Source organism: Pyrgilauda ruficollis, unplaced genomic scaffold, assembly GCF_017590135.1.
Source record: "Pyrgilauda ruficollis isolate IOZ18807 unplaced genomic scaffold, ASM1759013v1 scaffold46, whole genome shotgun sequence".
Lineage (NCBI taxonomy): Eukaryota > Metazoa > Chordata > Aves > Passeriformes > Passeridae > Pyrgilauda > Pyrgilauda ruficollis.
Genome location: NW_024526155.1, coordinates 2,545,282 through 2,559,646, shown reverse-complemented (window position 1 = coordinate 2,559,646; position 14,365 = coordinate 2,545,282).

The following is a 14,365-nucleotide window of genomic DNA, read 5'->3' as shown; positions in this document are numbered from 1 at the left end:
TGCTCAAAAACTGTGAACTTAATACTTTGGTTCGCACATGCAAACTATTAGTTTGGGATATGGAATACTGCTGCACACAACTTTAAACTTTATAGAAGAAAAAACTTTCATACCAGCAGGGTTTTATAGTCCCAATTTTCATGGGAAGTACTTGACATAGAGGCGTGAACACAGCTGAAACAAATTCACTTAAGATGTTACACACTTCTCTCAGATTGCACATGTGTTTAAGGGTTCTGCTGGGCTATGGACCAAAAATCCAATCATGGAAATCCTTCTTGTTCGCTCTGAAATTGTGTTTTAGTACTTCTGGCCCATCCACACACAGGCTGAAGTTTCTGACAGAGGTCTGCAAAAGCAGAGTTAATATTCACCACAAAATTCTCCCATTTACATGGTGGGGCAAGGCCAGCTGCAGAACAGATAAAAGGTGGTGGGAAATGTCCCATTCCAGCAATACCCCCCAAGTTCAGCCTGTTGCTCTTCAGAAACCAAAAACTTTAGAGATCAAAAACTGTTCTGGAGAGATGGCAGGTACCACAGCTTCCTCACCAAGTGAAAGAGGATAACAGCATTCCTATGAACAGAAAGAGCTCACCAAGATATTTCTGTGGACAATTAACTGCAGCAACTCTGTTTTCTTCACAAGTGTTTACAATCCAGCAGACTGCTCTGACACTCAGCAAGTCTTCAGCTACCTCTGATTGTCCACACAAAGTGTAACATGGCTGACAAAAACAAAAATAACAGAGACAGAAAAACTAATTTATAGCATTTTCATGCCTGAAATAAAACAAACAAACAAACCCCAAAACCAGCACTGGTACAGTTATGACTTTTTGGATAATAACAGTTCTTTTTTGGTCACAGTCATCACCCAACCACCACCATATCCAGACCACTCAAGGTCTCACCACCTCTTGCTCATCCCTTTAGATGCCAAGGTGCATTTCCTCAATTCCAGTAGCAGAAGTTCCTACAGCCACTTCCAACTGGACATGATTTCACCATGAAAAGTCATTTCCAAGCCCAGCACTCTTTGGCTTGCGTTGGATGTGGAGCAAGTGAAGCATCACAGGAGGAAAGCAGTTTCAAATATTTTTGTTGTAGTTGATGGTAGCTGCTTGCCAATTCTTTACACATTACACACAACTTTCCAAATGAAAAAAGAAAATAAAGTGAACACCTCTCTATATATAATGATATGTATATAAATGTATTGTGAGTATACTGTCCATCCTCAAAAAAAAAAAAAAAAATTAACATAAGTAGCTCAAAAATTAATTTGGATTGTTGTGCTTTTTTAACTTAAGTTTTTCGTTGTCTTCTAGTTCCTGAGTCTTTTCAGTGGAGCCAGATCACATTTTAAAGCCATTCTCACAAACCACAATTACTAGAAATGCTTAAAACAAAAGCCAAGATTCTCTTGCAGGCCCTTGCCTCCAGGAGCTGGGATAATAAACACAAGCCCAAATATCCCAAGGCTCAGTAAAAGCACAGGAGCAAGCAGCACTGTCTCCATTTCAGTGTTAAAGGTATTAAAAGCCCTGGTCACTAGAGGGTATAAACCAAACACTACAGGATCTGTGATTGGAGATCCCATTACTCAAATGGGTTTGTGCAGCTCTAATTTTATATATAAAACTAGAAAAATAAACATGTCCTGCAGAGTGTTACTGGGCTGGGTGTGAGCTCCAGAGCCGCAGCTTGCCTTTGGGATGCAAGATCCAGGCTGGTCCTCTCTTGGACTTCACTGGCCAACTTCAAGAATTCTGACTGGTTTTCTTCCAATTGCTCAGCTTCTCTTGAAAAACAAGAAAAAATAAAAAGAGACAAAGAGGAAGAAACTGGGGGAGGATTTAGAATAATATGGCTATCTGGGAAGAGTTTAAAAGGCTCGGGTAAATGCAATGGGAGTTGGCACAGTCAGGTTTTATCATCAATTTTACCTTCACATAAAGTTTTACAGCTGCAGATGACCCAGCCAGCTGCCCTGTGCCCCTTGCCATGGGTGTGCAAGAGGTGCCCTGCCCGCTCTGCTCCCACATCTCCTGCCTCTGCACAGCTGATTATGGACCCAGCTCGGGGCTGAGGTGAAAACCTTGTGTCAGTTCACTGTAAGAGAAGAGCAGGGGTCAGCAGGGATGGGGATTTGTCCATTTGGGATGTGAATTCAGGACTTAATTTTGCACCCTGGTGTGACAAACACCGGGCTCTGAGCATCACTTCCCACCACAGCCAGGGGTGTGCCAGGGCTCAGCCACACGGAGGGACTGTCACACTCCTGTCACGTTACCTGACTGACCCCTGTGCCCACTGGCAGGGGAGGGTCATTGTGCACCAGCTGCCTCAGGCACGGCTGGGATGGACTGAGGGCTCAAACCAGCTGATTGCAGGAGTTTGGGGAAACAGCCAGTCCTGTCCAGCACACAGCTCTGCTGGCTGTCCTGGGAGCTGGGGCAGAGTGAAGCCCAGTAAAACCCTAATGGCTCTCCCTGGCACTGAAGGTGTGTTCAGCAGCATTAACCCCCTCCTGATCAATGACTGACTTCAAAGGACAGCCCCTTCCCTGGAGGATATCGAAGACCTCTGCCACCATTAATGCCCTTCACAGGATTCTCCTCTCCACTTTAGAAGGAACAAACACAAGTTAGGAGGAGGCCAATGCTGCAGCACCATCCAAGGGAAAGAGCTGGGAAGGAAAGACAAGAGCCCTGACTCCCAGCTCTGAGCTGCAGGTCAGAGTTTCAGAGGCTCAGCTCCTGGCATTGGCAAAAAACATCCAACCACCCAGACTGGGTTACCCCCTGAGAATCCTCAAAGTGCTAAAAATAAATCTGAAAAATAAAAGCTCCTGCTGGGTGCACCAAAACACAACAGGCATCAAATTGCATTAGAATGTTTATATTGAGGGAAATTGCATCCTGCAAACTTAAATTATCTCTCTCCTCCCTCTCCCCTCCCACCTGCCACAGCCCATTTCCTATTATATTTTTCTAACAAACCAATAGATGCTTGAAATCATGGAAAGCCATAAAGAATTGGAATCAAATTAAGTCTACATTCTAACTGCATTAGGTGCTGTCAAGCATAGTTTACTCACTCTTCACAGTTCTGTCTAGAGGCTAAACAATTTTGTACCCTTTCTCTACTAATCAAAACTGATTACTCTGATAATGGACCCCTGACGCTGAACACTTTATGAAGGTAAATTATGCCATATCGAACAGGAAGGGGAATGGAAAAATCACCCAGAGATAAATAGGCCTAAAGATGCATATATTGATCTCCCACTCATTCCTTCTCTCTCTCTCAATGTCTCTATGGCTAAAGGTTCAATCAATACTTCCAGTGCTGTAATGCCATCTTTTATAATCCCGTCATAATTGGCCATTCCCATCGCATGCCCTCGGACTGGATTGAGCTGGGGCCTTTTAGAGCTGGGATCTTTTGTTTCTTTCCTTCCCAGATCAGGTAAGTGAAGGGGCAGATTAAACCTGGCCCCAGAGTTTTCTGAACCAGGACCTGCTTGTACACCAGGGCAAGGGGAGAGCAGGGAGGTTCAGCCACGAGCTGGAATGGCTGGGAAATTCAGCCAACAATCTTCCCATTCCTTCACCAAGGAATGCTCAAGTACAAGCAGCTCTTATGCTTGAACACACTGATTTTTGATTGTGAGAGACGATACACCTTCACTCTTCTGGAGCTTCAAAACCCTTCCTGTCCCCAGAGGAAAGGATGGCTTTGCTTTACAAGGTTTAGCAGTTAACAGAACAAGCTGCTCAAGGGAAAAGAAATGCTGATTTGATGCCTACCCACCATGAATTTCAATAATTCTGGACTATTCTGTCAGAGGACAAAGAACAGGACTGCTTCCCAGCCCTGCCCAAGAAAACTTCCAGCACAGTGCTTCAGAGACCCCCCGGGGCAGATTGATGGTTCTCAGGGATCAGGGTGTTACAGAGAGCACAGTGCACACCTCTGAAAGGGAGAAGTCTCTGAGAGGGTTTGTTTTCACTGTGGAAAACCTGTATTTGGTCACACTGGGTTTGTCTGTACTGGTTTCCAAACACCCTCCAAAGCTTCTGCTTGAGATGCCACCAGAACAAAGTGGCGTTCCCCTGGGGTCGGACCCCTCTGGTTTGATCCAGGCCCAGCATCTTCCTTCTCATTCCACTGCTTTCACAGAAACCAAAAACTTCCCAAAGGGTGGTTTCAGCTGCTGGTTTCACTGCTGCCTCCCCAGGGCAAAGGCACAAGTGCTGGACTGTCTTGCAAGGGCCCCACCTCACTGAACACAGCTCTGATCAACAGTGGACACCTCTCTGTCAGAGCAGCCCAAGATCCCCCACAGCCACAGATGGCAATATAAGCATGAAATTCTCTATAATCACAGGTTAGGGCATGATGTGAGCTTGTGCAGATGTCAAGAAACCTCTTCTTGGGAATTAGGTGGCAACAAAATAAGTAGAAAGATAAAACAAACCGGCAAAACTGCATAAAAGCATGTGCTCCACAGAATAAAAATGAGCCTTGATAAAATTCCTGAGTTGTGTCTATAAATATCCCATGGAATTCCTTCACTGCACCTATAAATATTCCACATGTAACTCACATGTGAGACAGAGCCAGGTTATAAGTTGTGCAGCTTTCTTTGTCCTAGATGTTCAAGTATCACACAAAGCAAGGGGAAGATTTTTGGCATCACATACAAATTCTGCTAGACAAGGTACAAACTGTTCTTTGCTACCTGGATGTGGCCAAAGGATTCCACCCCCCCCCCCCCCCCCCCGCCATGTTAATTCAGGAATTTAGACTGTTGCAAGTGTTTAAAGACATCACAATGAGCTTGATGAAACAAAAATAAAAATTAGCAAAAGCTTGGCTGAACTGATGCTGGGCTAAATCTTCTCTTTTGACCTATCCAGACTTCTCATTTGTGTGTTTCTCAGTGAAGTAGGAATTTATACCCCACTCTTCACCCTCACAAAATATCCTGTCCTTTCCCCACTCCTGTAAATCTCCAGAAGGCAAAAATATTTGCTTTTCACTAGAACGGGATCCCTGACCCCAAATTACACCACAGGAAAGCACAGGGAGGATCCCTCTGGGAATTCAGCAGGACCACTCTGGGAACCTCTTGATCAAGAGATAAAAAGCAAGCAGTGCTCTCAGGAGGCAGGTTACTGCATGTACACACACAATAAAAAGGATGCATCAGGGTTCAATTTCCCACCATGATTACACCCAGCCTACACAAGGCCATGGAATATCCTAACAAAACCATCGTGCCTCGGCCAGATGTGCTTTACTGAACACCAACGTGCTCCACCAGTGGAGTTGTTACAGAGCTACATCTGCTCTTTGGGTAAAGATTGCTGCCCTGAAAAATCCACAGTTATCTTCGGCTCCAAGAAAAGAAAGTTACTGTTCCAAAGAGTTTGATTTGTTAAAGTAACTCTTGGAACAATCAGGAGATTTTGCTTATCAAGGATGAGCACAGCAGTTTGGATCACATCTCAGAAGCCCTGTAACACCTCCTCAGGTCTCACAGGGAAATGGCTCACTTTCAGAACAACTGTGGGCTTATTTGTCAGATTTTGTGCTTTCCTGATTTAGAGATGGGGTAATTGAGAGGTGTTTTAAAAACTTTTATTCTATTTTTGGTCTCATGTGAAGGGTGAGACAATACAGATGTTATCATTTATGCTGTTACAATTAGAAGCCAACTATTTTTTAATTACAATACACTATAAGCGTTTCTTGGCCTGTTAGCTTTAGGCCAAGAAATATTTTCACTAACATTTTCATTTTCACTAATAACCTAGAGCAAGATATTTACCTGTGTTTCCACACTTGTTGGGGAATATTTGGAAATTAAATATTTAGAAATTAAAACATGAATAACTGGCACTTAGAGGTGAAAACAACCTTAAATCTCACCACAGTCCCCACCCAAGCAAACAGCACACACCAGCAGCTGGGGCTGCCCTGGATGCTCAGCAAGGTCGTGTCCTCCTCTCCAGGATGGGATCCCCATCCCACAAATCCCCCTGCAGCATCCCTTCCCTGCAGCCCTCCTCCATTACTCACCCACTGGAAGCAAATGCAAGGAGCAATAATAATTAGACAAGTACAAATAGATGGTGGTGTTGGAGTGGTGCCTCCCCTCACCACCTGGCAGTTCCCATGCCCACAGCCACTCCAGGGCTGGCACGTCACCCCCTGCTCGGGGTGGCACTGCCCAGCTCCTCGTGTCCCCCCAGCTTCACTGGGGACTGGTGCCCTTCAGGAAGGAGCTCAGGGAAAGGCTCCAAGTGCCTCCACAGGAGGAGGTGGCTCAGCTTTGGGAGGGGGCACAGGCATGGATAAAGCAGTTGTGGGATGGAGCCCGGCTCCAGAGGGGCTGTGGGACAGCCACACGCTCACCTGCGCCTCTCAACACCTGCAGACAAGCTGAGTGGGATGTCTGAGCTGCACGAAAAAGTGGGTGCTTGAAAGGCAAGGAAAAGTTCTTTGTTTTAAGAGCAGATGTAACAAAACCCCGGTGGGATCCTGCTAGCAGAGTTAACTTCAGGTATTTGGGGAGGAAAGCCTGTTGCAGGGGAGTGATGCTCTTTGGTGCAGCAGCACCTTCCTGCAGCTGGGCTGCTCCAGGGTCATCTCCTCCATAACATTCCCTGTCTGCCCAAGCTCCTCACCTATTTCCTAGGAAATAAAATTGTGAATTTAACAGGTTCAGTAGAATCAACAAGGTGGGCAAGAAATACCTGTGCACCCCACAGTCACATGCCCAGAATGACTGAGCTTTTAAAAACCTTCTGTTTGAAGGAAAACATCTGAAAACACCAAAAGAAGCACAATTGTACCTTTCTGAAGGGCCAGAGGTGCAAAAGCTTACAGTGGGGTTTTCCTTTTTTCCCCACTACATGCTCAAACTTGTAAAGCTGGAAGACCCAACAGCAAAAGAAAAATCCCAAAACAGATTACCAGTTTTTTCTATCACATGAAGGGGTGGGGAAATGGGGACAGGAAGAAGTCAATCATTTTCTAAACCTTTGCAAAGTATTTCATGAACAGTTGCTCCATTTTATACCCTGCAAATGTAATCAATTTTTCTCTCCAATGTTCTTATTTAAGATTTTCTTATGAGGCTAAGCAATCACATATTGATTTAATTAAATTAATCTCTCTTAGCTGACTGATCTGACCTTGCTGTCTATAAAATGGGCAATGTCCCTGTTAAATTTTGTAAATGTTTCCAGTGGTAACCCTATTCATTAAAAAAAAAAAAAAAAAAAAAAAAAAAAAAAAAAAAAAAAAAAAAAAAAAAAAAAAAAAAAAAAAAAAAAAAAAAAAAAAAAAAAAAAAAAAAAAAAAAGGAAAAAAACACAAAACAAAACAAAACCAAACCAAAAAAAAAGAAAAAAAAAACTAAACTAAAAAAAAACCCAAACAAACAAAAAAAAAACCACCACAGTCTTCTGGGTTTAGGGTCTTCCAAGAGGAATTTAAGGTGCAGTTGTTTCTACTATCACAGAAACCTGGTGAATCCAGCAATTCCTTTAACCTCTCTTCTCTACAGCTGAGCAACATAAATCCCCTCTCCTCTGTCAGCTTCCTTTGTGGACTCCTCTTCCCCAAAAGTCCCTCCTCTGGGGGCCTGGCAGTTCCTGAGCTGAAGTTACTCACAGCACAAATGCCTTCAGGGCTCTACATCATCACCACTGCAGGGACCTCACGTCTACCCTCACTTAGCAAGCCAGTATTTATTTCATCTTCCTTTCCTGCTTTGCACCACAAGGGAGAGGGGCAAAAGCCAGAGGAAAGACAGAAGCCAGGGGAAGTTATGTTTCATAAAAAACTAACAAAAGGGTGGAGTTTTTCCTTTTCTTTCCCAAGTAGCTCTGTTTTCCCAGTATTCAACCACAATAAAGGCAGGTAAAAGTGCACCAAGATAACAGTTCATGTGAACAGATAATGGTGCAAATGCTGGGATAACTAAAATAGCTCAACAAAATAACCTAATCAGACCCTCTCTGTTGTTTCTGACTGGTTCTGGGACACTGCCCTTCCTAGACACACTAAGAACTGGAATAAAAGGGAATTTCAACATTGAAGAGGTCAGGCAGAACATTTAGTTCCCAACTCACCTATTTCTAAAGTGTGTGAAACAGCAAAGGTTTTGCTAGAAAATAATAGTAAACAAAAAGAGCTATTCTAATTTACTGGTTTTTTCATTGCACAGGTGCACATGTCTAAGAATTATATACTCAAAATCCACAGTCCTGCAAGGGACTAGCTGGACCTGTGTCAAACCTTTAAATTACGTATTTCCCAGCAGAGAACAACCACTCAGGAACTGCACCCATCAAAAACAGGGGAGGTGAAAAGACTCTCCTGATCCCTTTAATTCCAAGAAGGGGGAGTGGGGGTGGTTCTTCTTATTTAACATGCAACATCAAGACCCAAAAATAAAGTTATTCCATTCCCCCCTGTAGCCAACCACACAGCCTCATTCATCTCCTCTGGTGCCTTATCCAGGCAACACTTTTAAACACATTTGCTCCTTTTACATCTCTCCTTTCACACTGTCCTCTCACCATTAGAAGTCTTTTTGAAGTGTCTTGGGGTTGGAACATTTGGACAGTTCCCAATACACAGCAGTGCCCAAGCATCTTCTTATCCAGCTCAGGGGCAAGTTTTAGTTCATGAGGTGGTCAAGGACAGCTGCAGGTTGTGCCTACACCAACACAACAAACTGACCTGAGCTTATTTCAGACAGGAAATGAGAGCATCAAATCCTCCAGGCACAATTTCAGGCATTTCAAGTGGGAGGAGGCAGGGAATAAACTTCTGTTAATTTAATTATTGTTCCTGGTTGGGATGCCTGTGTCCTGGCAGAGGCCTGTCCTCCCCTGCCTCCCTCAGCCAGAGCAGTCAGAGAAAACCAAGGAGCACAAATCACCGGGTCTTCCCTGTGAGAGCTGATTCCAGCTTGTGCTTCGGGGGCGTTGAGGCAGATGTGCACAGGTGTCACCACAGGTGCTCAGGTGACCAGACTGACCCATTTATTTAAGGGCCATGGCCCAAAGCTCAGGTGGCTTCTGCAGTTGTCCTGACAGAGCTGCTGTCCCTCCCCAACATCACAGCCTCCTTTTTTTTTCCCTACAAAATCCACTCCGTTTTCAAATAACACAGCAGGCCTCATGCCTCTCCTCTGTGCCTCCCAACAAAGCTGCTTTGTCTCCTTTGCACTTAACAAGACAAAGAAGATGGTTAACGAGAACTTTTGCAGATATGTTTTATTTTTATTTTTAAGACCTTCGGAAGCCAACTCATCTGCTCTCATGGGCTTCTTGCTGATATGTCTCACTTTATTAGTGACTTTGGCCTTGAGTGTCTCAGCTGTTTGATCAATACTGCAGGGGGTCAGTGATATTTTCTCACTTTTAGTGTCTCGCTGCCTTTAACTCTGTCACCTGATGAACAGCACTACCCCTGGAACGCTTATCTCGTATCGATTTTCTCCAGGCTCCTGCTGCATTTCCAGCTGTCCCACCATTTCCCTCCCTGTCACCACATGCCCATTTAATGTTAACTTATCCCCTTTCTCCTAGGCTTTTCATTCTTATGGGGTCTTTTGCCTCCCCCCCTGCCCAAGAGCAGATTGTCAAAAAAACAATTTCCTTTTTTCACCTGACTCATTGTTATCCTTCAGCCGTTCATTGTTTGTCAGCGGGTGCCCGTGGCTGGGCTCAGAGAGGGGCTGAGTAGAAGCAGATGTTTGAAATTCCCCTGGCTCAGCCACACCACCCAGCCTGGGCTGGAGGGCTCAGATTTACCATAAAAAGTTTGTCTTCCTCACCAATAGAACTTTTCCTCTCAGCTCCGTAGCTCAGAAAGCAAAACAAACTTATTTTTGCACAGTGAGGTAGAGCAAGCAGCACTGTTTAATACCTTACAATGACACCAGTTTAAAGGCCAAAGCTGGTTTTGGGGAACACTGGAAAGCAGAGCCCTCCTTAGGGCAGGGAGTGTTTAATTCCACCGTACCTGGCCACAGGATGGAGAAGCCTCTCCAACCATGCCTCTGGAAGCAGAGAACTGCTTTCACAGCTAGCAAGGTGCTGCCTGAAAAGAATCAACTCATTCCATTCCCAACATCTGAGAAATTTACCCTCAAAGAGCCACTCCTCCTCATTTCCAGAACTCTGGCCTTTCTGCCTTGTTCACTTGCTCACATTTGGTGAGGGCAGAGTACTGTTCACATCTTAAGAGGAGACTGAGAGAATAATTTCTAGTGAGACAACCTTTGAAACGTACCTCAAATTTAGAAATATCGAAAAGCAAACCAAAGTAACTCATCTAGAATTAAAAAAAAAAAAAAAACAAAAAAACCAAAACATAAGATCTAAACCAGTGCTCCTGATTTCACATTCCAACAGAAAAATAAAAAGCAAAATAAGTTTCACCTGATACTTGACATATGAAAGTTCAGTTTATTAAGAAAAAAGAAGCAATGATTTACACAGTTCTATTTTCAGTCCCATAGGTGGGAGTCCATTGGTTTCAGCAGAGCAGATCTAACAGGTTTCCATGTTGTTTCCCTGTTACCAGCTCTGATTTTCAGCCTTTCACTGAGCTCGGGGCTGGAGAGATGGCAAAAGGCAATTTCTTGCCATGTTCAACTTTTAATGTATGTCATTGGTTTGAATTGCTCCATTTTTAGGCAAATAACTCAGTAAATCTCAGAGAAACTGTTCCACTACCTGAATTAACATAGGAACTGTCCTCTGCAATACTCAACCCAACATCTTCCTGATTTTTACCTTTTGAAATGTCTGTATTCAATGAGCACACCTCCTTTAACAGCTGAGTATCCTACCACAGGTTCAAATGCTGCCACGGAAATCTGGGGCACTGAGCAGTGAGTGGGCTTGGATCATTCCCACATCCAAGAATTAACCAGAAGGGAGAATTCATTTGTAGCCCAGCCAGGTGAAGCCATCCATTTGTAGCCCACCCACCCCTAAGGCAGCTGGGCTCGAGGTGGAGGAGGAGGTCCCCACCATTGCCCAGAACACGCTGAGAGCCAGGGAACATTCTTTACCAGGGAAGGGTTTCACAGGAGCTTTTTTCCCCACTGGGACTGTGGGAAAGGAGCCACGGGCACGCAGCACACTCTGCCCAGCAGGACAAGCAGAGCCCCAGGGCGCGGAACAGGAGTGCAATGGTGAGTGCTGCTGCCATCACCTGCCACCAGTGCAGGGATGCTCCACTGATCCTGGCCTCCCAGCTCCCTTCTACAGCAGCCACGCTGTCCCAAAGGAAGTTATGGACAGGTCTCACCCTCTCCTTTCTCCTCTTCTCCTCTGGTGGGTGAGAGCAACACACATACTCATGACTGGGGGGCAGCTTGTCCCTGTCCTGCCCATTCCAACCCCTGGGGTCTTCCTGTGCCTTCCTCTGAGCCATCCCAGAGGATGAAGCTGCATGGATGAAGGGCCACCTGCAGGTCCCTGTCCTACACTGAGCCTTCCCTGAGCAGCTGTACCCCCTGCCCAGCCCTCTCAGTCCCTGCCATTAGCCCCTGATTTAATGTCCACGTGCTTTTTTATTCATCTAACAGGTTTATTCCTTTGTCAGGTGCAGCCTCACGTGGGAGCGCTGCGCTGGGACAGACACAGCAGGATTTATTGTGCTAACAGGTTTGTTCCTGGAGCAGCTATTCATTTCTGCAGGCTCCTGAGCCCAGGGAGGCAGGAGGCTCCTGCTCAGAGCGAGCCTGCATTGCCCTCCTGCGGCCAGCACCCGGCTCCCAGAGCCCGCACATTAATCATAGCAGCAGGAGTGTAAAATTCAATTTTACCTCTCCATTCATTCTGAGATGAGTTGAAGGCCGGCCTTGTACATATAAACCACACTTTACTTCATCAGAGCCCTGGTAACAAATGGAGTGTCTTCTTCGGGGAGTTTAACCATCAAAAAGCAGCGCGCCATTTAATTCCACGCGTGCCGAGGGTCAGAGAAGGAGCTCTTGGCATCAGCAAATGCTTCAGCCCTCAGCTGTGCAGTAAACTATGTTTTAGAGATTGTTCCTCAATATGAAATGATCAGTCCATTTATCTGCTAAAGCAGCCTGTCTCTTTGTTCAGTCTCCCAATATTTTTTCCGCTGACCTGATCTGGACAATAAACCAAAGTCATCTTAAGATATTCACTGTTCAATTTGTTACTTGAGTGCCTCCGGGTCTGCCTGGCCCTGCTGGCAGCATCCTGGGCTCCCCAGCCTTCCCCACTGACCCCAGTGCCTGTGTCAGACACCCCTGGTCTGCCAGGCTCTGATCCCAGCCCTGCCGTGTCCCAAACCCCCAGCCAGATGCTCTGTCCTGCATCCCTCCCACACCAAACACACCACAGCACTTGTAGAAGGATTTGGGGCTCTCTGTGAAGCTGCTTTTGCACAGCTGCAGCCACAGTCTTTCCCCAGGGTGCTGTGATGCTGGTTTCATTTATGAGGAGGAGCTGATCTGTGCTCAGGGTGTGCCCAGGTTCTCTCTTTGCACCCTGACCCTTCTCCTGGAGCTGGTGGCCCACCATAGTTTGGGTGAATTCATCTGAGCCAAAATGCAGGGCAGGAATTTATCACTCATCTCCTCCTATAGGTGGAATTTTAACAGTTTTGCAGCAGTGTGGTGCAGGAGCTCACCATCCTCACACTTCTTTGCACACTTACTGGCAAAGGCCAGTGAAATGGATTGTGTCCCTCTGTCCCCCACCCTCAGAGGGGATGTAACTAGTGCACAGCCAAACCACTGCTGGCCATCAGCATCTCACTGGTGCCTGAGTTCTGAGCTTCCAGTGTTAGAGCTGGTTTGTCTCTCTCTACATCACTTTATGGGAGGCTTTCAGAAACTCAGTTCCACAAGAAGTTTCACAGTGCCTCAGAGAGCTGAGCTGGCTCTGGCACTACCACCTCAAACTCACTTTTCCCTGGCTGTCTCAGGTATCTCAGTTAGCAAACTGGGTGCACCTTATCCTTTGGCATCAGCAGTCCCTGTGCACTGCAAGGAGGATCAGACACCCACACCAGGCTGTGCTGTCCACTGCAGGAGCCAGACACCCCAAAGTCAGCCCCCACAGCTCCTGACTCACACCCTGAGCCCTTTCATGCAGGTACCTGTAAATAACTAATGCAGGTTTACATTACAGTGATGAGGGGTTTAATCTTTCAAGATGTTAAAAGAGCTTCCAAACCACTGAACCATCCTGGCTGCACAGACAAGACACTGCCTGGAAAAGCCGCTCCTCATAATTATTAATTTTAATTCACTTGCCATTTTTCATGTTGTGTTTGCTCCGTGTTGCTCATGAGGAGCTCCGTATCATCTGTCCACGTAAGCAGCAAGATTTTAACAGCAGCCTGCTGACTGCAGCTTGCTCAATGCTTCCCAGCTAGGCTGTGCCACACCAAGCCTTCAGCCAAAACAGCACCGGCCTGCAGGAGCAAATGAGAGATGCTGGAAGTCTCTAGAAGGACATTTTCATTCCACTGCAAAGTGAGTTGGACTGTTTTGGGGGTGTGTGTGTGCAGAGCACAGCTTGGGGATCCATACCTCAACTGCTGGGCAGTGGCAGACAGTGCCATAATCTTAATTTGTGGTTTTTTCACTGAAAACTTTCATTTAAAACATTTTTGATCTTTTTTCCCAAGGAAGATCCTGACCCTTTATCCGTGTTTTGAAGTTTCACCCTGCTTCTTTCCCAGTTTTTTGAACAGAAAGGGAGGGGGGAGGAAGCTTCCTTTGCAGATCTGCATCTTTCTGCAGTGGAAAAGCACAGCAAGGAGAGGAATGTGGCAAAATACTTTCTGCCACTCAGCCAGAGAGAGTGAAGTGAGGAAAAAAGTGCAACTGAAATCAAGCACAGCATCTAAAGATCAGTCAGCACTGAGAAATATCAGATGTCAGCAATCTGCTCCTTCCAGCTTTAGAAAGAAGAGTTTTCTCTCAAACTGTCTCAGCCAGTTTTGGCGACAAAATTCCAACATGCAAACCCATTTGCCAAAACCATTTTTGCCTTCCAGAAAGCATCAAGTTTGTGGGTGTCAATAAATCTGACAGACACTGCAGCCTCCTACTGCTGTGGGAGATAAAATTTCACCCGTATTTACACTTCAGTAAAATGAACTACAAGTGGATTTACCCAGAGAGAGACAAAGTCAACAGCAAAATTCACATGTTCCAGTTCCTTGTTTCCAACCAAAAAGTGATTCCAGAATAAAACTCTGGAGGGAGGAGGAGAATAGTCAATGTTTATCTGCCAACTTTGGTAAAAATACACCAAGCAGCCTGCTCCAAAGT